At 45.3% G+C, this 27,318-nt stretch overlaps 1 protein-coding gene across 4 annotated transcripts in view; it reads left to right on the forward strand.

Annotated features, from left to right (window-relative positions):
• The first annotated feature begins 13,803 nt into the window (after positions 1-13,803).
• LOC117359414 (leucine-rich repeat protein SHOC-2-like) overlaps positions 13,804-27,318 on the forward strand; it is an 81,917-nt gene continuing 68,402 nt past the window's right edge. For 3 of the 4 annotated variants that reach the window (XR_004539225.1, XM_033942147.1, XM_033942149.1), the window contains exon 1: positions 13,804-13,944. The gene's annotated coding sequence lies outside the window, so the exon portion shown is untranslated. Of the gene's footprint in view, positions 13,945-14,074; positions 14,177-27,318 lie in introns of those variants that run through there. The other variant, XM_033942148.1, reaches the window with a different exon arrangement.

Here is a 27,318-nt window from a genome sequence, read left to right on the forward strand (position 1 = left end):
TGTACAGAAGCCAGAATTTTTCTTTCCCTCCCTTCCTCCCATCCACCCTGTGCAGAACTGGTAAGCAGCACCCCCACCCCCACATGCAGCCGACCCCAAACACGCTGCTTCGCGGCCTTCTACTGCCGATTTCCTCTGCCGCGTCTCTGTCTCTGATGATGTCATCAGGGACGCAGCAGAGGAAATCGGCAGTAGAAGGCTGCAAAGCAGCGTGTTTAAAGTGCTGGGGATGCTGCTGGTGCCGGGAGGTTTGTAGATCGTCTAGCGGTGGGAGGGGCGGATGGGAGGGTCAGTGGGATCGGCTGCATGGTGGTGATAGTGGTGGGGGGGAGAAGGAAACGTGGAGGTTTGTGGTCATTTCATGGTGGGAGGGGTGGATGGGAGGCTCAACGGGGGTTTGGGTGCGGTGGGGGAGGGGGGTCAATGACGACGAACTGCCTTCCTTCCTTACAGTGAGTGAAAGGGGGGGTGTGTCGAAGCGCGCATGCGCACTCTTGCTGGCCACGGACATACGGATCACGGAACACGCAGGTAAGAGTGCGCATGCGCACTTAGGGTTTTATTATAGTAGATAGAAGATATGTAGGATGATTGATTTGGTATAAACATATGCATATAAGTAGGATGATTGATTATGGCATAATTATGCTGGTATTAATAACTTTGTTCTGTAACACCGCTACAGAATACCCTATAACTCTGTATAGAGCCCATGTATTGTAACACCTCTACTGCCGCTGAGGCTCCTCCCTCAGTATCCTGGATACAGAGGGAGGTGCCTAAGGCCTGATTGGCTCAGATACCTAAGGCCCCACTCCTTAGGCTTCTGAACCAGTCAGGGCCTTTGGCCCCTCCCTGTGCATCACATGATGCGCTGGGGAGGGGAAGGCCCATCATTTAGGACTGGCAGCCCGAAGCAGGATCCTCACAGCGGGCTTCCTGCTTCCAACTTTTCAAAAAGGTATGGGTGAGGTTTGGAGGAGCGTCCAGTGGCAGGAGGGAGTGGGCATCCCTCCTGCTATATTTTGGGGGATTGTATGTGCCTGGTGCGGGGGGGGGGGAGGAGGGGGGCATGGCGCGGGGGTGTTCTGTGTGGCAGGAGGGAGTGGGCATCCTTCCTGCCTATTTTTGGGGAAGGGGAGGGGATTGGTTCAGGGGAGTTGGTGGCATGGGGGGGTCAGCATGGTGATGGGGGGTATTTTTTCTTAATGGGGCAGATTGTGCGTGTATAACACACTCAAATCTGTACCATTAAAAAAAGAAGCTCTAACAGCAGTGACAGGAGGCTGCTTCCCTTGTTACTGCTGTTAGGGCTCTGCGCATGTATCACTGAGCAATTGAACGGTTGCGTTTGCATGCAAATGATTTGCACCTCCATGCAAACTTGATAGCGCATTGATTGCTGCTCGAGAATTGTCCAACAGCGTGTCCCTGTGTCATTTTCTAATAAATACCCCTTCTTTACAACTATTTAAAATCCATCCAGTTAGATGTTTAAATCCCATTTAAAAAAACAAAATAAATAGCTAGCATGTGCTAAGTAGATATAAAACAGTTGAGATCAGATTTTTTGTTTGTTTAATGCAGGCGAGTGCACATATTCTTCCATGGGATGAGATCAAGTTTCCAGAATGCTAAGTGATCAAAGTTAGTGCAGTAATGAGTCAGAGATGTGAATTAAGAGCAAAGAGCCTGATCCAAGAGACACTAATTATTAATTCAACACAGCCTATGTTATGTGCCTCTTCTTTCTTAAAAAGATAAAACAAAAAGTTCTTCATGCCTGTCTTCTATATCCCGTTGCCAGGAGTCCCTGTAAGGGGTCTAAGACTATTCAGCATGGCTATTTAACTGCAGCTGTGACATCACGGCCTTTGTAATGGCAAGTGCTTCCCTTGGTTTGAGAGGGGGAAGGGGAAATAACCCTTCTCGCCCCATTGGTGCTTCTTTCCTTTTCCTTCATCCACCTGTCTTCTTCTCCTGCCTCAGCATTATCTGGTGGATTCAAAGTTTAACATAGAAAACATGATGTCAGATAAAAGCCAAATGGCCCAACCAGTCTGCCTATCTGCAGTAACCATTATCTCTTCCTCCAAGTCAAGAAAGTGTGGGATAGGCACATGGGATCTCTTAGAGTCTAAGAGATCCCATGTGCCTATCCCACACTTTCTTGAAAGGGGGGGGAATCACAGTCAGTCAGGCGTATCTTAAGGTTTCCCTTTTTATTGGAACAGAAAGTTGTTCAGAGGGAAGACTTCAGGGATAAAAAGTTGACTTTAAGAGGGAATATTAAGATGAAACAACCCGTGCTGAAACGGCCGTGTTGAACTGTCCCATTCCCCCCCCTGTAAATGTGTGTTTATTGTGTGCAATTAAATCAAATTCTGAAAGCTCCCATGGCCACCACAAACCTAGAAGTTGTTCTGTGCCACAGCTGCCAAATTACCAACTTCCAGGACAGAAAAGTATTGGCCAGTCCTGGTTTTCAACTTACACCCTAAAGCAGTGTGGTTTTTAAAATCAGGGTTTGAGGTCCTATAATACATCAGGATGAGGCTAGCAGAAATCCAGGACTGATCTAAAATCTCCCTCCTGAAACTGGAAGCTCTACAGTATAGTGGCATGGGAGAAAGATTCAGTTATTTAAAAAAAGGGCTGGCAGAGTGCCATACTTTACTGCACTGTTGGGGTTGTGAAGTTGAGCTGCAAAGCTGCCATAGTGAAGCTGAGCAAGAGAGGCATCAGATGGCATTTACTTTGTAGGTACCCGAGGATAAACTGCACTGCAGGAACCAAAGGGATTCGGAAGGTTATGCAGAGAGAATAAAGTCTGACCTAGCTGGGACCTTCCACTGTCATTTCAAGTGTTAGGAAATGACACAATGTACAGGCAGGCAATGGCAAGTAGAGCTGCATTAGCAGAGGAGCTCTGGTACTGGTTGTCTCATCTGCCTGCAATGGGCAGCGGCCACAGTCCTGAGAAGAAACAGTGGAAAAGATGGTGGCCATAAAGCTGAGGTTTATTGTATGTATTATGTTAAACTGGGAGAGATGCAAACAGAGGTAGCCTACAAAAACTGGTCCCTAACAAGGAAGCCAACTTGTGAGTACACCTGGTATAAAGCTTTTCTGGGTCATGTGAGCCTTCCATCAGATAACAGTTTTTTCACTAAATAATATCTTGAATCTCAGTCAATGAAACAAGTCAGTTGGAATTTTGTTTCCTGATGAGTTTTGTCTAATAGGGCTTTTCAGCTCCAAATCTTGTGATTTCTCATTTTGTTTCCACTTCAAAACTAGTATTGTAAACTGACATGATGACAGCCTCTATTGTTCTAAAGGACAATATATCAAGAAGATTAATATCAAAAGATTAGGTTCTTACCTTTGCTAATCTTCTTTCTTGTACATCCACACTCTTTTCCTGGACAAGTGGGTTATGCATCTCATATCGCCAGACTGCTTATAGGAAGCTTTATTTACAAACCTTTTTGATCCTCCCTCTTAGCTCAAGGACTGTCCTCTGGCTTTCAATGCATACAAAAGCAGACAGGCACCTGCATAGGATTCAGAAGCAAGGGAGGGGTACGGGGACACTCCCCAAGAAACATGTCCAATTTGCTCATATTAAAAAAGAACAATGATAAATGATCAAAATAATCATAATGGGTATGCAAACAGCATAAACCTTAAAAAAATAAGGAGACAGTCTGCACTAACAGAGTGGGGTTACTAAAAAAGAGACTCCCCAGACAGTGCACAAATACAGACAGATGTAACTCTTGGAAAGGCTGGTCAAAGGATTACAAGGTCAACTTACCAGTACTCTTCGAGGCAGACACTGGTGAATCAGCAACATGCAGGGTGGGTTCCAGGAATAGAATGTGGATTCACAAGAAAGATTAGCAACGGTAAGAACCTAATTAGAGAATGACACGGTGAAAAAATTGGTCCCCGTCACCGCCCCGTCCCCGTCTCACCATCCCCGTCACCGCCCCGTCCCCGTCTCACCAACCCCGTCACCGCCCCGTCCCCGTCTCACCATCCTCTTCACCGCCCCGTCACCGCCACTGCCACCCCATTCACCGCCCCGTCACCGCCACTGCAATCCCATTCACTTTTCTTTATTTACGTATAAAGGAAACATTCTTTAAAACTTTAAAACTTAGTTAAATATTAGTTAATAACTATACAAAAACAAAACACGCAGAGAAAAAATTAATTAATAAAAATTCTCAAAACTGACACATTTTGATCACTAAATTTAAAATAGTTATTTTTCATACAGTTTTTCAATCACTAATCTTCCACCACCCCTGGGGCTAGCAATGCAAAAACAAACACGACATGTACTTTAAATGCTGCCGTGATTAGCATAGTGACCGCGGCTACGGCTGCAAGTCTCCCCTCCCCCCAGCGATCACGGCAGGAGGGCACCCAACCCCTCCTGTAGACCCCCCCAACGGCCCTCCCGACAATCGCAGCAGAAGGGTACCCAACCCCTCCTGCCGGTCCTCCCAATGGCCTCCCCTAAGATCGCCGGCAGGAGGGTACCCAACCCCTCCTGCTGGACCCCCCCCCCAACGAACCCTCCCACCCCGGAACCCCCTTAGTCTTACTTTTCAAGTTGGACCGGACAGCTCCTCGCTCGTCTGGCCAGCAGGCCTGCCTCCGTCCAAATGAGGCGGGCCCGCCCCTCCCCTCCCCTCCCCTGCCTCCCAATGGCCTCCCCTAAGATCGCCGGCAGGAGGGTACCCAACCCCTCCTGCTGGACCCCCCCCCAACGAACCCTCCCACCCCGGAACCCCCTTAGTCTTACTTTTCAAGTTGGACCGGACAGCTCCTCGCTCGTCTGGCCAGCAGGCCTGCCTCCGTCCAAATGAGGCGGGCCCGCCCCTACCCTGCCCAACCCACAGGATCCTAGGGCCTGATTGGTCTAGGCACCTAAAGCCACTCCCGCTATAGGAGGGGCCTTAGGTGCTTGGGCCAATCAGGCCCTAGGATCCTGTGGGTTAGGCAGGGGAGGGGAGGGGCGGGCCCGCCTCATTTGGACGGAGGCAGGCCTGCTGGCCAGACGAGCGAGGAGCTGTCCGGTCCAACTTGAAAAGTAAGACTAAGGGGGTTCCGGGGTGGGAGGGTTCGTTGGGGGGGGGTCCAGCAGGAGGGGTTGGGTACCCTCCTGCCGGCGATCTTAGGGGAGGCCATTGGGAGGCAGGGGAGGGGAGGGGCGGGCCCGCCTCATTTGGACGGAGGCAGGCCTGCTGGCCAGACGAGCGAGGAGCTGTCCGGTCCAACTTGAAAAGTAAGACTAAGGGGGTTCCGGGGTGGGAGGGTTCGTTGGGGGGGGGTCCAGCAGGAGGGGTTGGGTACCCTCCTGCCGGCGATCTTAGGGGAGGCCATTGGGAGGACCGGCAGGAGGGGTTGGGTACCCTTCTGCTGCGATTGGCAGGAAGGGTTGAAATGACAAATGAGGAGCACGGTGAAATAGCGGTTCCTAGAAGGGGGTACATTGGCCCGCGGGGACAAACCTGTTCACCGTTTCCGCGGTCGGTGAATGGCCTTGTCCCCGTCACCGCAGCGACTGCTAGTTTTCTTCCCCGTTTTCGGCGGTGACCCGCGGCTTAAATGCGGTGGCCGCGGGTAAACCGTCACCGTGTCATTCTCTAAACCTAATCTTTTGTTCTTGTTCAATCCCAATCTATTCCTAGACAAGTGGGGTGTAACAAAACAGTCCCCCCAAATCAGGGTGGGACCCATGAGCCGGCTGCCAAAACTGATTTGCCAAAGGCAAAATCCTTTTGAGCCACCACATCAAATCAGTAAAACCTTGGCAAGGTATGCAAAGAGAATGAAGTAGCAGCCCTGCAAATCTCATCAGGGGCTGCCACTGAGGATTGGTCCATGAAGAGACGATGCTGTGAGAGAAATGAACCATCTCTGAAAGGGGGCTGCTTCCCGGCTGGCACGTAAGCTGAGGAGATAGCCATGCGGCTCCATCTGGAAATGAAGGCCTTAGATGCCTACTTACCCTTGCAGGCCGGGCCAATCAGTATTAACAGATGATCAGGACAGACAAAACTCATTGGTGACCTCCATGTACATCTGCAAAAGTCTGCGCATGTCCAAGGACCGCAAAACAGCATCCTGCATAGACGAGCCTGAGGGCACGAAAGCAGGCAAACAAACCTGTTTGATGTGGAAACTGGTGTCAGGTCAAAAGCACGCCGGGACAAAGGCGCGCGCAGACAATTGAGCGCAGCGCGGAGGTGCACGCCGAAGAAAATTACTGTTTTTAGGGGCTCCGACAGGGGGAGGCATTGGGGGGAACCCCCCACTTTACTTAATACAGATCGTGCCGCGTTGTGGGGGGTTGTAACCCCCCACATTTTACTGAAAACTTCACTTTTTCCCTGTTTTTCAGGAAAAAGTTAAGTTTCCAGTAAAATGTGGGGGGTTACAACCCCCCAAACCTCCCACAACGCCACCGCGATCTGTATTAAGTAAAGTGGGGGGGGGGCTCCCTAACAAAACCCCCCGGAGACCCTAAAAACAGTAATTTTCTTCGGCGCGCGCCTCCGTCTTGCGCTCAGTTGTCGGCGCGCTCCTTTGTCTTCCGCGATTATGTCTATGAACCGTGGAAACTAGAGACCACCTTCGGGAGGAAGGCGGGAACAGTGCGCAGGATGCCACTGGTAGCCAGAGGGTAGTCCTTGAGGTAAGTTGTCAAAAAGATATGTAAACGAAGCTTCTTCCTAGCAGTTTGGCGATGTGAGATGCATAACCCACTTGTCCAGGAACAGAATGGGATTGTACAAGAAATAAAGTAAAGAAGATGGCAAGAGGGGATTAGGGTGTGGCTGGAAAGGGGAAGAGGAAGCTAAGAATGAAAAAGGAGATGGGAGACAGTGGAAGACATGAGAATGAGGGATAAAATCTGAGTGGAAAGGCAGAGAAAAAAAAATGGAGACAAGATGAAACGGGAAAACCCCTCAAGTATCAGACAGATACATATAAAAGACAGGAAGAGAGTGAAGAAATGGAAAGAAGACCCTGAAAAAGAATTTAGATCAGCACAAAAAATGTAAAATAAACACTGGAACCAAGATTGTTAGAAAAGTAAAAAGCCAGAAAAATAAAATTTGTAAAATGATTAGGGACTGGAATTTGTCAACTTTTAAGAAATATGCATCTATTCTATCTTTGTATCTTGTAGAGAAAGAAATGCTTTTTGTATTTCTCTTTTTCCAATATTGCACTGATCAGAATCCAAGGTTTCATTTCAGTTGTTTGTAATTTGCTTATCAATGTACTTTTAAGCACTTATGTATATGCTTGCATCAGTTTTCTGAAAGTATTTTTTTTACTGCTAGGTGTTCACACCCTGAATCAGCCATGAATGTGAAATGCTGGCTATCAGTGTGACAGACCTTTCCTAATGCAGATAAACTTATTTGTTAATCTTTGAAATTTCAGTGGATTTACATAGGAGGATGGGGAAATACATGGAAGGACAAGAAGCTATATTGCACTGATGGGCTACATATTACTACAGCAGAAAAAAGAAACCTTGCAGAGAAATTTAGACAATATTTTTCTAGGCATTTAAACTAGAAGGTGGGAGTGGTGTATGTATGAAGGACAATTATAGAGACCACCCCCGGCAAAAGAAAAGATGTGATAGTAGTAAAGGCTGCAACATAAGAAATATCAGCAACTCATTTCTTAGTATTGCAACGGAAAGTGAAACGACACAAAAATCCATACGAAAAAGGAGATTATCGCTGAAAAATAGCTGGAAAGCGATGACCACAAATGCTCGCAGTCTAAGCAACAAAGTTCATGATCTGCAAGCCCTGATATTAGAGGCAGATCTAGATATTGTTGCTATCACAGAGACATGGTTCAGTGAATCACATGGATGGGATGCAAACATACCGGGATATAATCTTTTTAGGAAGGACAGAGATGGTCATAAAGGTGGAGGAGTAGCTCTCTATGTAAAGATCAATATCCAAGCGACTGAAATGCAAGGGACCTGGGGAGAGGAAGAAGCGATATGGATTGCTCTGAAAAGAGAAGATGGAACTTCTATCTACGTGGGTGTAGTCTACAGACCTCCGACTCAATCCCAGCAAATTGATAAGGATCTGATTGTGGATATCCAAAAGTTTGGAAGGAAAGAGGAGGTTCTGCTGTTGGGAGATTTCAACCTGCCGGATGCAGACTGGAATGTTCTGTCTGCGGAATCGGAAAGAAGTAGGGAGATTGTGGATGCCTTTCAAGAGGCTCTGCTCAGACAAATGGTGACGGAACCCACAAGGGAAAAAGTGATATTGGATCTGGTCCTCACAAATGGAGAGAGTATCTCTAATGTTCGAGTGGGTGCTCACCTGGGAAGTAGCGATCATCAAACGGTTTGGTTTGATATAACGGCTAAAGTGGAGAGCGGCCGCACGATACTTAAAGTCCTAGATTTCAAACGTACGGACTTTAATGCAATGGGAAAGTACCTGAAGAAAGAGCTGTTAGGATGGGAGGACATAAGAGAAGTGGAAAGACAGTGGTCTAAGCTGAAAGGAGCGATAAAAATGGCTACGGACCTTTATGTGAAGAAAATCAATAAAAACAAGAGAAAAAGGAAGCCGATATGGTTCTCCAACCTAGTGGCTGAGAAAATAAAGGCGAAAGAGTTGGCGTTCATGAAATATAAAAAAACCCAAGAAGAGGAGAGCAGAAAGGACTACAGGGTGAAACTGAAAGAAGCCAAGAGAGAGATACGTTTGGCGAAGGCACAGGCGGAAGAACAAATGGCTAAAAATGTAAAAAAGGGAGATAAAAATTTTTTCAGATATATTAGTGAAAGGAGGAAGATAAAAAATGGAATTGCTAGGCTAAAAGATGCTGGGAACAAATATGTGGAGAGTGATGAGGAGAAAGCAAATGTGCTAAACAAATACTTCTGTTCTGTGTTCACAGAAGAAAATCCTGGAGAAGGACCGAGATTGTCTGGCAAAGTTACACGAGAAAATGGAGTAGATTCTGCGCCGTTCACGGAGGAGGGTGTTTATGAGCAACTTGAAAAACTGAAGGTGGACAAAGCGATGGGACCAGACGGGATCCATCCCAGGATACTATGGGAGCTCAGAGAGGTTCTGGCAAGTCCTATTAAAGACTTGTTCAACAAATCTCTGGAGACGGGAGTGATTCCTGGGGATTGGAGGAGAGCGGATGTGGTCCCTATTCATAAAAGTGGTCACAGGGATGAAGCAGGAAACTACAGGCCGGTGAGCCTCACTTCAGTTATTGGAAAAATAATGGAAGTGTTGCTGAAAGAAAGGATAGTGTACTTCCTTGAATCTAATGGGTTACAGGATCCGAGGCAACATGGCTTTACAAAAGGTAAATCGTGCCAAACGAACCTGATTAAATTTTTTGATTGGGTGACCAGAGAGCTGGATCGAGGACATATGCTAGATGTAATTTACTTGGATTTCAGCAAAGCCTTTGATACAGTTCCTCATAGGAGGCTGTTGAACAAACTTGAAGGGCTGAAGTTAGGACCCAAAGTGGTGAACTGGGTCAGAAACTGGCTGTCGGACAGACGCCAGAGGGTGGTGGTTAATGGAAGTCGCTCGAAGGAAGGAAAGGTGACTAGTGGAGTCCCTCAGGGTTCGGTGCTGGGGCCAATCCTGTTCAATATGTATGTAAGTGACATTGCTGAAGGGTTAGAAGGAAAAGTGTGCCTTTTTGCAGATGATACCAAGATTTGTAACAGAGTAGACACCGAAGAGGGAGTGGAAAATATGAAAAAGGATCTGCAAAAGTTAGAGGAATGGTCTAATGCCTGGCAACTAAAATTCAATGCAAAGAAATGCAGAGTAATGCATTTGGGGATTAATAATAGGAAGGAACCGTATATGCTGGGAGGAGAGAAGCTGATATGCACGGACGGGGAGAGGGACCTTGGGGTGATAGTGTCCGAAGATCTAAAGGCGAAAAAACAGTGTGACAAGGCAGTGGCTGCTGCCAGAAGGATTCTGGGCTGTATAAAGAGAGGCGTAGTCAGTAGAAGAAAGAAGGTGTTGATGCCCCTGTACAGGTCATTGGTGAGGCCCCACTTGGAGTATTGTGTTCCGTTTTGGAGACCGTATCTGGCGAAAGACGTAAGAAGACTTGAGGCTGTCCAGAGGAGGGCGACGAAAATGATAGGAGGCTTGCGCCAGAAGACGTATGAGGAGAGGCTGGAAGCCCTGAATATGTATACCCTAGAGGAAAGGAGAGACAGGGGAGATATGATTCAGACGTTCAAATACTTGAAGGGTATTAACGTAGAACAAAATCTTTTCCAGAGAAAGGAAAATGGTAAAACCAGAGGACATAATTTGAGGTTGAGGGGTGGTAGATTCAGGGGCAATGTTAGGAAATTCTACTTTACGGAGAGGGTAGTGGATGCCTGGAATGCGCTCCCGAGAGAGGTGGTGGAGAGTAAAACTGTGACTGAGTTCAAAGAAGCATGGGATGAACACAGAAGATGTAGAATCAGAAAATAATATTAAATATTGAACTAGGCCAGTTACTGGGCAGACTTGCACGGTCTGTGTATGGCCGTTTGGTGGAGGATGGGCAGGGGAGGGCTTCAATGGCTGGGAGGGTGTAGATGGGCTGGAGTAAGTCTTAACAGAGATTTTGGCAGTTGGAACCCAAGCACAGTACCGGGTAAAGCCTTGGATTCTTGCCCAGAAATAGCTAAGAAGAAAAATTTTAAAAAAAATTTAAATTGAATCAGGTTGGGCAGACTGGATGGACCATTCGGGTCTTTATCTGCCGTCATCTACTATGTTACTATGCATTACACAACGCACCAATTTAATTTGCATATGAAGAGGGTTTTTTTTTAAATACCTAAGAGGTTTTTTACCCTGCTATATCTGCCACTGTACGGTAGAGGTTGGGATCTGAGGCTTTTTCCTCATTTTATTGGTTGTTCTTTTCCTCTGGACACTTGTTGCAGTTCCCCGGTATTAATACTTGTGTTATACATAAGTACCTGTTTTGTTTTTGATGACAAGTAGAAGTGTGTTTGGTTATTACGTCTATATTAGGGGTGTCCAACCTGCGGCCCAAGGGCCACATGCGACCCTGTGAGGTATTTTGTGCGGCCCTGATCGAGGACGATGCAGTGTTTTCCTCTGCTGCTCCCAGGTGTTTACCGTCTTGCCGGCTCCCTCCTCTGTCTTGCTACAGCGTTTGCACGGCCCCAGAAACATTTTTTTTCAGCCAGTGCGGCCCAGGGAAGCCAAAAAGTTGGACCCCCCTGGTCTATATAGATACTCATCATACATGCTGGCAGAATCCTTCACCTCACACAAAAAATGCAGGTACATTAAATAAATTGTGAGCTTGCCAGGACAGACAGGGAAAAATGCTTGAGTACCTGAATAAATTCATGTAAAACCATTCTGAGCTCCCCTGGGAGAAGGTATAGAAAATTGAATGAATGAATAAATAAAGTACAAATAAATAAAAAGGGCCACTAAATTCAGGTATCTATAGGGAAATCAACACTTTCTGTCCTTCCACTGCTTTGATACCATGCTACAACAACCTAAAATCTGTGGAAAAACAAAATCCCAGCCCAGAATTATTACAAATCTCAGCCCAGAATTATTACAAATCTCAGCCCAGAATTATTACAAATCTCCTATGCTGACTTTTCTCCCCTTTACCTCTCAGAAAGAGTTGTTCAGACAGATTTCTAATCAAATAAACTGACTAATCTTTCTCTCTAAGGATTTATGGCTTGGATGCAAAATGTATCGACTATGTACAAAAATTCCCACCAACCAAATTTGCAAGCAATATGGCTCAGATGCTCTTGATTAAATCATAAAAGGTTCACAATTTGAGAAATATTAATTTTGTTTTATTTCCTTAACACTAAAATGTGTTAACATTTATATCTTACCTAACACCAATTTGACTGTACTCACAGAAAGGCAGTATATCAAACCCATGACCCTTTAAAAACCAATACTTATGATGGAAAAATAATTGAGAACTCTAGAAGTATAATAGCATCCTTGTCTACCCTCCTCAAAAAAGAAAATAAAACTTCACATTTATTATTTTACTTATTCATTTTGAGGTATTTGTTATATTACTCTTAAAGTATATCCGATCAGTTACTATAATTAAATGGTTTAAACATAAGAGTAAAAAAAAAAAATTACATATTGTGAAATAAAAGGAGAGGATGCATAGGACAAGAAATACCAAACACTAATTATAAGATAAAACTGTTACAAAAGGGATTAAAATGCAATAGTTTATGTCAGTGGTTCCCAGACCTGGTCCTAGTCAGGTTTTTCAGGCTTTCCACAATGAATATGCATGAGAGAGATTTGCATACAGTGGAGAAATTTAAGATAGAATTTCTTGTGAGAATTTTCTCTGTGTAATTCCAGAGGGGAAAAAAAGTTCTTCTCAAAATAGTGGTAATGACATGGTCCTTGAACCTAACACTGAAGCAGTTCGATAGCCGTGTTCCCTATGATAGCAGTGTGCTTATTCGAATCGGTTTTTCTATACAAGTTTCGCTTAATTTGTCTTTGTGTGAAATGTCATAAAAACCTCTTTGTCAACCACCGTGGAATGCCTTACCTTCGGCGCTAAAACTGTGCTATTTGAGCGCTTTTTGGCGTTAGGTGACAGTGCGAGTCGGAGCTGTTTTGTATTTTTTTTAAATTAGGATTATGTATGTTTTATTCCCTGCTTAGATTTGTAGACAGGCGGTTATAAATAATAGATATATATTAGAAGTTAATATGGTAAATTTAAATGTATTGACTATTTTAATATATTACATTAGGGATTTCTATTCCGCCATTACCTTGCAGTTCAAGGCGGATTACAAAAGAATTATCCAAGATGTATTACAACAAGAACTTACAAAAAAAAAAAAAAAAAAAAAAATTTGGTCATTTTCAAAAAGAGTAAGAAATGGGTAAGGTTATTTGTTTGGGGTAGTTGGCTTTAGTGAGAGGTGGAGTTTGAGACTTGTGGTATTATTTCTTTTTTCAGAGTTTTCTTGAAGAGTATGGTCTTTATTTCTTTTCTAAAAGTCTTGTAGTGGAGGGATGCCGTCAGTATATTTATGGTATTTCTTAAATAAAATGTTCTAAATGAAATAAAAAGAATGAAGGGGAAGGGATCAAAGGGGGGTATAGAAAGGAATGGATTAGGTATATGGAAATATATTTTGGAGGAATGATAAAAATATGTATGGAAATAATTATTATTGTGAATTTAATTGTACTGAATATTTTTTTTTGTATTATATTATTGTATATTTATTTGATTCCTTCAATAAAATGTTATAAATGAAATAATTTTAAAACCAGGGGCAGGACTGAGCAGGCGACCGGGGGACCCACCGAACTGGTCTGCACAGGGCCTCGCAATCGCTAAGACCGCCAAGGAAGAGACAAGACGTGTGCGGGAAACACCTGGACACAGGCAAGGGCGGCCTCAAAACCGCGGCTCCGGACCTCGCAGGACGGGAGCCTGCGTCCCAGGCAGCTCCAGACAACCCCGAGGGGATCAACGAGGTCGAAGCCTCCTCAAGGCATCGAACGTGTCCAAGTGCGGAGAGCGGCGAAGGAGCGACTCCAACTCCCCGGAGGCACGGCGCCTCTGTCTCTCACCAAACCCCTCCCAACCCGTCCTACCTTCCCATTTCGAAGTCACCGGCGTCCGACCTCCCCTGACGACGCAGCGCCTTCCGGCCAGCCTCGTCCCGCCCTGCCGGAAAGCGGAAGTGGCGTCGGAGGAAGCGGCCTCGAGGGGGGGGGGGCGAGGGAGAGACGTTGCGTCAGAGGCGGTGGGACGCCGTCGGAGGAAGAGCGCGCGGTCGGTCTCGGGCCACCTGGAAGTCGAGTCTGGCAGGTAGGAGTCGGGCTGAGGGAGGGGGGCGCGAGAGAGGAGGCGGCCGACTGCGCGCGAGCTTAACTGTGTGGCACTGTCCTGCCGTTTGCGAGGATTAGCGTCGGAGGCTTTGAAGTTCACGCGCCAGGGCTGGTCTCCTCGAGCCCTGAAGAATTGCCACTTGTAGTCATGAAGTGTCAGCTGGGATGCTTTGCCGAATACAGGCTCCTGGTGCAAATTTCTGCTTCTCCCTGTAGGTTTTCAGTCCTCTCTGCTGGACTTCGATGTGGGAAGGGGAGGGGTGGACAGAAAGACGTGAAGGTTGCCGTCGAAATTGGGTGTAGGGCATAAAGGTGGTGGTGGTGGTGGAGGGGGCATAAAGGTGGTGGTGAGGGGGATAACCACCACCCTCAAGGACCACCACCATCCACAAGGACCACCATCATCTGGTTATGTCAAGATTTCCATCCTGGACCTACCTGCTTTTAACCCTACCCTTTTGTTTATACCTTATTTTTCTTTATTTTCCATTTGTACCCGTTTGTCCAGTCTTCTATGTTAAAGTGATGTTCATTTTTATTATCTGTTTTTTACCCTATTTAAAAATGTATAACCACCTTGAAATAAATGATAAGGTGGTATATCAAATTTTTAATAAACTTGAAATGCACAACATCTATTTGCACACAATGGAAGTAGTTCAAAAGCAAATCAATCTCAAACATAGTCATCGTGGAAATCTTGAAAACTCAACTAGGTTGTGGCCCCTTAATGCCAGGGGTGGGCAGATCACAATCCTAGCCCCAAATGAGAAAGGACACCAGATTAGAGCTCCTTTAGAATCCTCGAGAAAGCCCCTTTGTGGCGAAAAGGGGTCCCGTCGGGGCATACTAGAGATACTGCATATTAAAAGATAAGTGAAGAAAATGCTTTCTGTTGTTTTGGAGTTATAAATTGGAAAACAACAGTAAATAAAAAGCTTCATTAAAATAAGGAGGCAACTATAAGGGCCAAAGTTGGACATTATTACTTAATACAATATAGAAACACATTTTTAGTGTCGATTCAAATGGTTTTGAAGGCCCTCTATCCATCCTTTTACTTGACCCTGAGAAGTGGGGTTAGACAGCAACTCCCAGTAGTAAAGCCTTCCCCCTCTACTGTCTGAGCCTTCAAAATGCCATAGACAGAGTAGGATCTGGATAATATTGCAGTGTCTCCTGTTTCTTCCAGATATCTCTTCCACTCTCTTTAATGCCCGATCTGCTGTTCTCTGTGCAATTCAACATCCCCTCATCCCTGCTTGCTGGTTTACTTTAAAGGTACTCTGAACCTTTCCCTCTGGCCTGTCCCACCCAGGCAGATAGAGATAGTGATGGGATGGGCCAGAGGGAAAGCTTTAGAGCAGGCCACATATAGCCTATGTGCAACACTACAGCTGCTGGGGACCATCAGAAGACTACCTTTTAAGGTAGCCTGGGAGGATAAATGGAGGGAGCAAGTGACTTTCTGAAGAAGGGACTGATATGATCTTGAAACTTTTGCATTATAGCATTTGTTGTTGGACCACTAGCTAGAATGTGACATGCTAAAGATGTGGCTGAGAATAGAAGGGCAAAAAGATTAGCATGTAGAACAAATGAAGAATCTGAAGGGGGAGCACAAGAAAAATATGTGTCATGCTGAAAGGGGTGGGAAAGTATTCAGAAAGACAAAGGCTTGGAAAATAAGATAGCCAAAGGAAAGCGACAAAACATTTCTATACTTGAGAGAGAGGAAGAAGGCAAAAATAAGATTATGCAGATTCGAGCAATGTGTTGCTTTGAGGGAGGGGGAAGGAAGGAAGGGAAGAAAAAAAGAGCAAGCTAATAAACTTCAGAAAAGAAAAAGGCAATGGATCTGAGGAAAGGAAGAGAAAAGGAAATACAGTATGTTGAATCAGAGGTGGGTGGGAGGGAAGGAGAGAGAGAGAGAGAGAGATTACATATTAAATATACAGGTAATTATTTTGTACCTGAGTCAATGGAGGTGTGAGAGACTTTGTCCAGAATCACAAGCAGCTGCAGTGGGAAACAAAAATAAATTATATACCTTTAATTTACCTTTAATTTTTAATTGTATAATTAATTGCGATTAAAAATGTTATTCAAAATGCAGTCCTACTTGCTACCGTTACTAATGTTGGTTCAGTCATGAATTGATGACCAATGTGACTATTGGGCAAACTGGATGGACCGTGCAGATCTTTACTGTCATGATAATTTTTTTCATCTACCATGTGGATGGCCAGTTCTCCTGCAATTTTTCACAGTCTACCTGTGTTTTAACAACTTTAAATAGTTTGCAAATTTAATTATCTCACTTGTTCCAATTTCCAAACCATTTATAAATAAGCTATGAGGGCATTCAAAAATGTATCTACCTGAGCATGAAAGAAAGTAGCGAGTATATTGAAACAAGTCTATACATGTTGTGACATGTCTCAAAGTTACTCATGCATAGTTGCGGCTCAGTGCGAGTCTAACAATGTCGACTGGATCTCCCTTGTCTATCTGTCTGTTTACTCCCTCAAAGAAGTGCGGCAAGTTCGTCAAACACGCCTTTGCTAAAACCGTGCTGACTGGTCCTCATCAGCCCGTTTCCGTCAAGGTGATCAATGATGCTGTCCTTTATCAGTGACTCTACCATCTTTCCCGGTACAGAGGTCAGACTCACCGGTCTGTAGTTCCCCGGATCTCCCCTCGAACCTTTCTTGAAGATAGGTGTAACATTCGCTACCTTCCAGTCTTCCGGAATCTTTCCCGATTTGATCGACAGATTGGCTATTAGTTGAAGCAGTTCAGCTATGGTCCCTTTCAGTTCCTTGATGACCCTCGGATGGATGCCATCCGGTCCCGGGGATTTATCGCTCTTAAGCCTATCAATCTGCCTACATACCTCCTCTAGACTGACCGTCAATCCTGTCAGCTTTCCGTCTTCGTTTCCAGCATATAGCCTGATGGGTTCCGGTATGCTGTGTACAACTTCTTTGGTAAATACAGATGCAAAAAATGTGTTCAGTTTGTCAGCGATTGCTTTGTCCTCCTTTAGTGCTCCCTTTATTCCATGGTCATCCAACGGTACCACCACTTCCTTTGCGGGTCATTTCCCCTTAATATATCGAAAGAACGGCTTGAAGTTCTTCGCCTCCTTGAGTATTTTTTCCTCGTAGTCTCTTTTGGCCCCTTTTACCGCCTTATAGCACCTGCGTTGATGTTGTTTGTGCTTGTTCCAGTTTTCATCCGTTTTTGACCTTTTCCATTCCTTAAATGAAGTTTTCTTGTCTCTGATCGCTTCCTTCACCTCTACAGTGAGCCACGCCGGTTCTTTGTTCTTTTTCCTCTTGGATCCCTTGTTGATACGCGGTATATATATATTTTGCGCCTCGGTGATTGTGTCCTTAAAAAGGGACCAAGCTTGCTCTAGCGTTTTTATAGTGCTTATCCTCTTCTTAATCTTCTGCCCTACCATGAGTCTCATCCCTTTGTAATTCCCTTTTCGGAAGTTCAGTGCCGTGGCTGTCGTTTTGGACCAATGTTTCTCCCCTGCGTCCAGATGAAAGTGGCCTCGGCGTCGGCCTCGAAGACCTCGGTCCCGAGCATGTCCAACTCGAAGCACTCGGAGGCTCCAGATTCGAAGATCTCGACCTCTGGTAAGTCTCCTCTTTCTCCTTCAGATTTAGCTCAGCTACCGAAGAAGCCATCCTTGGAGTCTCTAGCCTCCCAGGCAGTGAGTGTAGTCCTGCCGGCCTCGACGAGACCTCCCAAGCATGCCTCCACTTTACGGGAATACTCTACCTCGAGGTCGCCCTCGTTGGAGTGCATGGGGGCGTCCGTATGTCCGAATCCCTTGGTCTCGCTGCCGATGTTCGAGGATATGCTTAAGGTTATTCTAACCATGCAGATCTCCTCGGCTTTGGTCCAGCTTGCTCCTGCCTCGACCTCACCCATTGTGGACCAGCCTGAGCATCGCGCCGAGGGCCCTCAAGGCAAGCAGCATCAGTCTTAACGCCTCTCCTTGAGTGATTCCTCGCCTGTTCCCTCGAGGTGTACTTCTCCCGCCGCCTGTCCTCGTGCGAAGCACCGGTCGAGGTATATATCTTCCTCGAGGCAGAGATCTACAAAGCGCCCCGGAATTCTTCCCCGAAGCGGGGCAGATCACTGGGCCCTCGCACTACGGTGTCCATTCAGCCGTCAGATCTCGTGTGGTCGGACCCTACTCTCCTTCGCTGTCCTGTGTCGTCTCAGTCCCCGGACCGTGGGGCCCCGAGATCGAGGACCCCCACCTCCCTCCCGTGTCGGCGGGTTTCTTCTTGCCGGGGCGGGCACCTCGGATCTCCTTCCCTCGGATCCCCGGGTCCTCACCTGTCCGGATTGCTAAACACAAGCTATCGTCTACTCCCCCTCGTTATTTTAGTGGGGCCTCCTCCACGTCCGTGCTTGTGGACACTGATGTGCCAGCGCAGTATTTGAGGGAGGCTTCCCCCTCGTTTTCGGCTGCCCTGAAGTCTCGCTCAGCCTGCCCCCCCTGGAGGGCCCTTCTGCGGGCAGGCCGTCTTCCTTCACCAGGTTTATGGTGGACATGGGCAAGGCGCATTGGACCTCCAATCTGATTCCAGGTACACCCGGGAATATTTGAAGGAGATGGAGCTTCCTTATCCACCCAAGGAATCCCTTCGTCTCCCTTTGAATCCGGTTTTGCAGCAGACTTTCTTCTGGAATTTGGAGACTCCTTATGCTATCCCGGCCATTCCGTCCAAAATGGAATCCCAGTACAGGACCGTCCCCTGTAAGGGGTTTGAAAAGGCTCAACTCTCCCACCAGTCTCTGGTGGTGGAATCTACCCTGAAGAAGTCCAATCCTTCCCGTGTCTACGCGGCTGTCCCGCCGGGCTGGGAGGGCCGGACTATGGATAAGTTTGGCAGGCGCCTTTATCAGAACTACAATTTTACGTTCACTTCCTATCTTAAGAAGTGCATTAAGACTCTGCCCTCCTTCCTGGATGATTTGCCAGTCCATCGCCAGGCGGAGTTTCGCTGGCTCCTGGATACGCTGTCGCAGATTAGGCTTTATATGTTTCAGGCGACATATGATACCTTTGAACTTTCCTCCAGGGTCTCCGCCTTTCCACCTCAACCAGTCCATTGTTCTTCCGGTGTTTTTTCCGAAGCCCCATTCTCATCCTGGTGAAGTGTCGCTTCACACTCTTGACTGTAAAATGGTGTTGGCCTTCTACCTCCAATGCACCCAGTCTCATCGGACGGCTCCTCAACTTTTCATCTCATTTAATCCTAATCGGTTGGGCCGTCCTGTTTCCAAGTGCACCTTATCCAACTGGTTGGCTGCTTGTATTTCTTTCTGGTATGCTCAGGCTGGTCTCCCACTGCAAGGTCGGGTCACGGGGCACAAGGTCAGAGCGATGGTGGCATCTGTTGCTTTCCTCAGGTCTACACCTATTGAGGAGATCTGCAAGGCCGCCACTTGGTCCTCGGTTCATACTTTCACCTCTCATTACTGTCTGGATGCCTTTTCCAGGCGCGAGGGCCGGTTTGGCTAGTCGGTTTTGCGTAATCTGTTCTCCTAATTTGCCAACTATCCCACCGTCCCTTCCTAGTTAGCTTGGAGGTCACCCGCATGTCGAGAATATGCTGCCTGCTTGTTCTGGGATAAAGCACAGTTACTTACTGTAACAGGTGTTATCCAGGGACAGCAGGCAGATATTCTCGCAACCCTCCCACCTCCCCGGGTTGGCTTCTTTGCTAGCTCTCTGAACTGAAGATCACGTTGAGGAGACGCGCCCTCTAGCTGAGCAGGAAGGCACGCACATGCGCAGTGCAGTCCCTAGCAAACTTAAGATCTTCAATCAAGTTTGCTTGAAAAGCTGTCCGCGTTGGGGCTCTGTGGATGACGTCATCCACATGTCGAGAATATCTGCCTGCTGTCCCTGGATAACACCTATTACAGTAAGTAACTGTGCTTTCCCTGCCTGAACTGGCAAGCAAGGATCAGGGCTGCTTTCTTAAATGGGTGCAGCTGTAGTGTATGCACAACACGCAAGAGTTGTGTCTATAAAAAAAAAGCCCCCTTCTAAAGCTGCAAACCCCCATGCCCCCCTCCCTTGACATTGAGATACTTTTTCTGTGATTGGCAGGAGGAATGCCCATTCCCTCCTGCTGCAGGGTTGAAGGGGAGCCCCCAACAGCAAGCTCCCCCCATGACAGCCTCCCCTACAAGCCTGGTGATCTAGTGGGCCATCCCCCATTTCCCCCCCTCTCCCCGAAATCCCTCATACCTTTTCTTTGAAGACCGGCAGAAGGGATGCCCACTCCCTCCTGCTGCAGGGTCGGGAACTCACAACCGCCCACCACATAAGTCTGGTGGTCTATTGAAAAAAAGATGTGTTTATCTAAGATCAATTTGCTGGTATAATTACAAGCAATTTTTTTGTTGCTATGCTACATTGGTCACACACATGTATGCTGGTAGCATTTAATCAGTAGTAGCTTCATTAATTCACTGCCTAGTAGAACAAAAAGATGCTGCTTAAGACTAAATCAACATTGTGCGTTAATTATGCTCTATAATCACATTATAAGGTCAATTTGTTGTAAAGATAAATTTTTAAAAAAGTATTTACAATGCTTATTTGTATTTGCGTTTTTCGAACCAGTGTTGTTCCTGTTGCCCTGTTGAACCCTTTCTAAAAAAATGATTATAAAAAAAAAAAAAAAGAAGACTATAAGAAAAATATAAGTAAAAGCGTTTGTGGGTTTTGGATCAATGTAAGACGATTAAATCCAGACATAACCAATAGACGACTAACGTAGTCTAGTTTGATTTTCTGAGATTCTTTATTCCTCCTTATCCACTTACACAAAAAGATATGTTTATATGTTGTGGTGTGCTTTCTTATTAGACAGACCTTTTGGTTCTGTTTTGTCATTTTGGTCTACAGTATGTTCATTTTTTGTTTTTGATATACGTGGTTTGAACCCACAACTTCAGGGTGCTGAGGCTGTGCCACATTCTCCTTATTTCATGAAGAATAACTTTTGGACTATAGTGTACCTTAAATTTAAAAAAACAAACAAACAACTATCTTTACATTTTTCCTCAAAAAAGCATTTGATTTAAATAAATTCTGAGTTTTTTTTAAATCATTGATTTTTTTTATATACCCAGCTTGACAGACTGGAAAGACCATTGCAATGTTTTTATTGTTTTCTACTATGTTATTATGCTAACCAAATTTTTCAAATTATTGCAGAGTGAGAACGGTGTTGGAACACTTAAAATCATATTGATGTATCTACTATAATAAAAAGCTAAGCGTGCATGCGCACTTTTACCGCCGTGTTGCCTGATATGTATTCCGTGACCGGCAGAGTGCGCATGCGCGCTTACCACGCATCTCTCTGTCTCGCAGCGGGCTTGCCGGCTCCGGCCAGACAAAGTTCAGATGCGCTCCAGGTCGGGCCGCGCCTTGCGCGAGTGCAGCAAGTCGATGGAGTCTAGGGTCCATTCCGGGTAGCGGGGGGGGGGGGGGGGGGCGGCGGCGCCGGGGGCGGGGGGGGGGGGCGGCGGCGGCCCTGCCATGTTGAGGAGGAGACGCGGGGTGTGAGCACGGCCGAAGGGAGCCGTTGGGGCTTGCGCGCGCCGACCTCTGGGCATGCCGCCGAGCTGGGTGAAAGCGGCTTTTAAGGTGGACTGGGACAGTTGCAGCCATGCGCCCTGGCGGGTTTCCGTCTTCATCCAATAGGGAATAGCTTACGGTCCACCGGTTCAAAACTGCTAAAATTGCCTCTTTAGAGGAAATGATTTGATCAGTAGCTCTTGCAGTTTTAGCACAAGTCCCACTTCGTTACTAACAGTAAAATAATCTTTTATATATATATCTACTAGCACCCGTTAATGTAACGGGCTAAAACACTAGTATAAAATAATATTGTTAAGGCTTTCTAACTACAGCAGTGCGCACAAAAGTTAAAATATTGTAGCAGTTAGATTATACTGTAGATTTGCTAATCCAGAAATTGTGTTAATAGGATTTCAGAATTATGAGGGGGATGGGGGTAACCTTAAGAGAGTGACAGTTAAACTGACCACCTAACTGGGCAGACTAGATGGGTCTTTATCTGCCAACATCTACTGCATTACTATGAGGCATCTGTATCCCTTAATCCCACATTTTCATCATAGTTCGTAATCCCTATCTCAACAACTCTAAAAATCAACAGGTACATGTATAAAATCTATCTATACCTACAAATAATTTCATAGAGTAGAGTAACGTTATCAAAACCCAAGAGGACAAAAATTGAGTTATATAAATTTTAAGAGTAAATATATACTTATAGGAAATTTTGCCAGAGAGCTTTTCATGCTGCTTGTAATAGAACATTATAGGAAGTGGATTAGTGAGGCAGAATAAACAAAACAACCCCCCCCCCCCCCAGCATTTTCATGTAGCACCTTTTGCTCTTGGAAAATGCAAATGAATAGGTTTGATAATACAGTCCATGAAGAAAAATGGAGTTATGTCATTTTCTTGTACCAAAGACCACAATCCAAATTCAAGCAAAAAACAAACAACATTTTTAAAATGAAAAACTAGGGGAGATTAAGCTAAAGTAAAATATGAATAATTCAAGCAAAACAAAGTCTTGCAGACATGTTTACTGCTTTTATTTTTAGATCTATAAACTTGTTGTCAGTCCCAACTGTTCCATAAGACTAAAAGTTTAGAAATAAACCAAGGCAATGCTAAGATGCTAAGAGGTCTAAGCTGAACGGATTGGTTCACCACACTAATTTTTAAAAGAGCAACAGCTCAAGGGCTGTACCAGCACTCCAAAAGATAAATAAAACTACTTGAAAAATATGCCACCTATAAGCATGTACTTTTGTAAACCACTTCAGATGGATCAAAAGTTGGTACATAACTCCAGATTAGGTTGTGAAGAAAGAGAGGAAAAGTAGGAATAGAAATATGCTAAATCAAAGCACCTCAGAGTCCTAGAAAAGCAGAGAAATACAGTAGTGAAATATTGTCTGGTTTTCATACAAGGTAAGATGACTAAAATGCAAAGCATATATAATCATAAAAAGTTTCATCTTACATTGTGTTGCCAATGATGTTGTGTTATGTTAATCGGGTTTTCTATTCCGCTTTTACCTAGTCATAAGAATAGCCTTACTGGGTCAGATCATTTGTCCATCAAGCCCAGTAGCCCGTTCACACAGTGGCCAATCCAGGTCACTAGTACCTGGCTAAAACCCAAAGAGTAGCAATATTCCATACAGAATCTGAAAGAATGGCAAGATTCCGTAATCCTAGAGAGTGACAAAAGATTCCGGAACCCCAAAGAGTGACAAAATTCTATGCTACCGATCCAGGGCAAGCAGTGGCTTCCCCCATGTCTTTCTCAGTAACAGCCTATGGACTGGTTCCTCCAGGAAATTGTCCAAACCTACGCTATCTGCTCTTACCACAACCTCTGGCAATTGTTCCAGAGCTTATTTATTGGTTTTAAAAGTATTTTCCTGTAACTTCATCGAGTGTCCCCCTAGTCTTTGTAATTTTTGGCGGAATGAAAAATCGATCCACTTGTACCCATTCTACTCCACTCAGGATTTTGTAGACTTCAATCATATATCCCCTTAGCCATCTCTTTTCCAAGCTGAAGAGCCCTAACCGTTTTAGTCTTTCCTCATATGAGAGAACATAAGAAGCGCCATCTCCGGATCAGACCTTCGGTCCATCTACTCCGGCGATCCGCACACGCGGAGGCCCTACCAGGTGTACATCTGGCGTAATTTTTAGTCACCTATATCCTTTTATGCCTCACAAGAACATAAGACATAAGAAGTTGCCTCCGCTGGGTCAGACCAGGGGTCCATCGCACCCAGCAGTCCACACCCGCGGCGGCCCAGCAGGTCTATGACCTGTCCGGTGTTCTTGACATAGCCTTATGATCCCCCTTTTTCTTCTATCTATACTCTTCCTAACCTATCTCTACTTTTATCTGTACCCCTCTACTTTTATCTGTACCCCTCTTCCTAACCATCTCTACTTTTATCTGTACCCCTCAATCCCCCTATCGTTCAGGAATTTATCCAATCCTTCTTTGAATCCCTGTAGCATGCTCTGCCCTATCACAACCTCCGGGAGCGCGTTCCATGTGTCCACCACTCTCTGGGTGAAGAAGAACTTCCTGGCATTGGTTCTAAACTTGTCCCCTTTCAGTTTCTCTGAGTGCCCCCTTGTGCTTGTGAGTCTGAAGAATCTGTCCCTGTCTACCTTCTCTATGCTTTTCATGATTTTGAAGGTTTCTATCATGTCTCCTCTAAGTCTCCGCTTTTCCAGGGAGAAGAACCCCAGCCTTTCTAACCTATCAGTGTATGAAAGGTTTTCCATACCTCTTATCATTTTCATTGCTCTCCTCTGGACCCTCTCAAGTATCGCCATGTCCTTCTTGAGGTAAGGCGACCAATACTGGACACAGTACTCCAGGTGCGGGCGCACCATTGCACGATACAGCGGCATGATGACTTCCTCCGTCCTGGTCGTGATACCCTTCTTAATGATACCCAACATTCTGTTTGCTTTCTTAGAGACTGTTGCACACTGTGCCGATGATTTCATTGTTGTATCCACCAGCACACCCAAGTCCTTCTCAAGGTTACTTTCCCCTAACAAGGATCCCCCCATTGTGTAGCTGAACATTGGGTTCTTTTTCCCTATGTGCATGACCTTGCATTTCTCTATATTAAAGCGCATTTGCCACTTTTTTGCCCACTCTTCCAGTTTCTTTAGGTCCCTTTGCAGGTCTTCACATTCTTCCACGGTTCTGACTCTGCTGCAGAGTTTGGTGTCATCCGCAAATTTGATAACTTCACACTTCATCCCCATTTCCAGGTCGTTTATGAATATATTGAACAGCAGCGGTCCCAACACCGACCCCTGCGGAACACCTCTCGTGACCCACAGCCAGTCCGAGTATTGGCCTTTTACTCCAACCCTTTGCTTTCTTTCTGCCAGCCAGTGTTTAATCCATTGGTGAACATCCCCTTTCACCCCGTGGTTCCACAGCTTCCTAAGTAGCCGCTCGTGGGGTACCTTGTCGAAGGCTTTTTGGAAGTCGAGGTAAATGATGTATATGGATTCCCCTTTGTCCATCTGGCTGTTTATCCCTTCAAAGAAGTGTAGTAAGTTTGTTAGGCATGACCTTCCCTTGCAGAAGCCATGCTGACTCACTTTCAGTTGTCCATTCTTTTCTATGTGTTCATAGATGCTGTCCTTTATCAGTGCTTCCATTATCTTACCCGGAACTGAAGTTAAGCTCACCGGCCTGTAGTTCCCCGGGTCACCCCTCGATCCCTTCTTAAAGATAGGTGTGACATTTGCTATTTTCCAGTCCTCTGGGATCTCCCCAGTTTTCAAGGATAGATTATAAATTTGTCAGAGTGTTTCCGCTATTTCGTTTCTTAGTTCTTTTAGTACCCTTGGGTGGATTCCGTCCGGGCCAGGTGATTTATCGCATTTCAATCTATCTATTTGCCAGTGGACATCCTCATGGCTTACCTCTATTTGTTTCAGTTTTTCATCTTGATCCCCACTTATGATCTCCTCGGGTTCTGGTACATTGGATGTGTCCTCGCTCGTGAAGACCGACGAGAAGAACTTGTTTAACCTATCAGCTACGTCTTTTTCCTCTTTTATCACTCCCTTTTTGCCTCCATCATCCAACGGTCCCACTTCTCCCTCGCCGACTGCTTCCCTTTCATGTATTTGAAGAACATTTTGAAGTTTCTTGCTTCCCCAGCCAGCCTCTCTTCGTATTCTCTTTTTGCTTTCCTGACCACTCTGTGACATTCTTTTTGGTATTTTTTGTGTTCCTTCCGGTGTTCCTCAGTTTGGTCCTTTTTCAACTCTCGGAACGATACTTTCTTGTTACCTATCGCTGTCTTCACTTCAGAACACAGCCCTCAGACTGATCTACTCACTTGGAAAATTTGATCACATCACCAAGGCCTTTCTAGACTCACACTGGCTACCTATACAAGCCCGCATTCTATTCAAACTATACTGCCTACTATACAAAGCAGTAAACGGAACTGCACCCACCAACCTAAATAACCGCCTAAATCGGAACCTCTCATCCAGGCAAAGGAGAACCCAATCTTCATTCACCTTCCCCCCTTTCAAGGGAACTCAGCGCAAAAAGATGTACGACTACCTACTAGCAACACAGGCAGCAAAATTGGACCCCAACATCTCCAACCTGTTCATAGCAACAACTGACTACAAAATGTTCCGTAAAGAAATCAAAACCCTGCTATTCAAAAAATTTATCCAGCTAGCTTAACCCCCTTCTCCTCCCCTCTTGCAATCTCCCTCCCACCCTGTACTTGTATTATCCTCCAAAGACCCAACAAGGTGACAGTTTCTACTCTTTAACATCCTCGTACTCTTCCAGCATCATCCAACACTTTTCCTATTCTCTCCTTCTACCTGGTACCCTCTTCTCAAAACTTTATTATGAACCAGCTCCTTAATTGTACATTGTATCCAGCTCCTTAATTGTAACTTTTTCCTGGATATGTCCAGTTCTCTTAATTGTAACTTTTGTTCCTGGAAATGTCCAGCTATCTTCTGATGTAATCCGCTTAGAACTGCAAGGTACAGGTGGAATATAAGTCAGTAATGTAATGTAATGTAATTTGTTATCCACACTGGGTTTTTTGTTCGATTGTTTTTTTTCTTTGCACCCTCTCCTAAACCTGGGGATGTACAGGTTTTGTGCTTTTTGCACCGTGTCCTTGAGTAGGGACCACGCTTTCTCTACGGTCTCCATCTTCCTTGAGCTGTTTCTGAGTTTCTTTCTCACCATTGTTCTCATCCCCTTTATTATCTTTTCTTCAAATTCACTGAGCTTTGGAATAACCTCCCTGCCCCGCTGCGGAACCTAGGCTCATTCCAATTATTCCGAAAGCATCTGAAAACTTGGCTTTTCTCCAAAATGTAAAGCTATCTATTTAAAATGTAAAGCTAGCTATCCTCTTCATAACCTCTAATTTCTTATTATGTCCTTCCCTCATTTATTGAATTACCTGTAAACCATGCCGAGCTCTAACTTTATACAGATGATGCGGTATACAAACTTAAGGTTTAGTTTAGATTACATTACTTGAGGTTGGGTCATTTGGCCAGAAAGACAGTTTAACACAGACATTCAATAGAGTTATTAGTACAGGTTGATCAGCACAATCAGTTTTGTGGTTGATTTTGAAAGGGATAAAGATTGAGTTAAAGGGATCCTTTTACTAAAACACACATATAGCCAATTAAATTTCT

Source organism: Geotrypetes seraphini, chromosome 4, assembly GCF_902459505.1.
Source record: "Geotrypetes seraphini chromosome 4, aGeoSer1.1, whole genome shotgun sequence".
NCBI lineage: Eukaryota > Metazoa > Chordata > Amphibia > Gymnophiona > Dermophiidae > Geotrypetes > Geotrypetes seraphini.